Source organism: Limulus polyphemus, unplaced genomic scaffold (genome assembly GCF_000517525.1).
Source record: "Limulus polyphemus unplaced genomic scaffold, Limulus_polyphemus-2.1.2 Scaffold1543, whole genome shotgun sequence".
In the NCBI taxonomy this organism is placed as follows: domain Eukaryota; kingdom Metazoa; phylum Arthropoda; class Merostomata; order Xiphosura; family Limulidae; genus Limulus; species Limulus polyphemus.
Genome location: NW_013667153.1, coordinates 147,020 through 148,168, shown reverse-complemented (window position 1 = coordinate 148,168; position 1,149 = coordinate 147,020). Strand labels below are relative to the sequence as shown.

Genomic DNA, 1,149 nt, shown 5'->3' with positions numbered 1-1,149 from the left:
CTTTCAAATGCAACTGTGGCCTTTTTTCCTCCAAAACTTTGTCTTCAAAATAAGGGTGTCTTATATTCCGAAAAATACGGTATATAGTAATGCAATCTGGATTTAAAAAAACAAAACTGGGAAGGACATACTTCTTCTATGAGAGAAGCAGTGGTGGTATTGAAAATGGAAAAGATTAAAGACATTACATGTGCACGTCATTAGTGCAGTAGCTTAACCTTAATATTATTTAAGCTTTGTAATACTACGTTTACAGTTACACATAAGAAAGCTGGACTTTTTAACGTAAACTTCTACATTTTAGTTAAACTGAATCATAAATACGGATTTTTTTTTTTACTCATCGCAATTTTATAAGTGAAAAGAAAGAGAAACAGCAAAATAGTTTGAATTTTGGGCTAACCTACGCAAGCATACTTCTGTAGCATTAATACTACTAGCAGTAGTAGTTAATAGTGTAGGCTAACATGTGCTTAACCTTTATTAAGTACTGCATTTTTAAGTTCAATTAATCTGGTGGTAGTACTAGTAGCAGTAGTCTTATCAGTTGTAAGTTGTCATACTAAACGTTTGAAAAATAAACTTTATTTTTTTAAGTTCCAAAGGGTAATCTAGCGATTAAGCATTTTTTAAATATGATGACTAACCTTGAAGTTTGCCAAATATTGTCCAAAATATCGACAGATGATTTTAATAACCTCCTTACATTGATTTGTTTTTGTTTTTAATTAGCCTTCCGCCAAACGAATGATCAAGCAAAAGCCTGGACGTTGCTAGACCAGTCGCCCTCCCTTTCTCATAGTTTTACTAAAATTAAAACATAAATTAAACTTACTCTTTATAAATTACTCGGAATGCTCTCAACAATTACATCCCCAGGGAAAATAATTAAATTTATTATTTGAAATGTTAGGGGGAAAAAATGGCACCAACTTTTTGTTTTCGTTCATATCTCTTAGTCTTAATTTAGTCTAACTCACTTAAGTTAAGCTTAATGGTTTTGTGTGAGATACGAAGTTAAAATCTGTTTCCCCTTTCTGAAAAACAAAAGAATTGTTTGTTTGTAATTTTCTGTAATTGTCTCTGGTCGTTTGTTAATTTTCCGTAGAAATTCTTTCCGAAAAACTTCAGCGATACAAGTCCTTTCTT

At 31.4% G+C, this 1,149-nt stretch overlaps 1 protein-coding gene across 1 annotated transcript in view; it reads right to left on the bottom strand.

Annotated features, from left to right (window-relative positions):
* Positions 1–734, bottom strand: part of LOC106464021 (gastrula zinc finger protein XlCGF8.2DB-like) — a 10,966-nt gene extending 10,232 nt beyond the window's left edge. The window contains exon 1 of the mRNA XM_022391671.1: positions 648–734. The gene's annotated coding sequence lies outside the window, so the exon portion shown is untranslated. The remainder of the gene's footprint in view (positions 1–647) is intronic.
* Between the last annotated feature and the right edge of the window lie 415 nt (positions 735–1,149).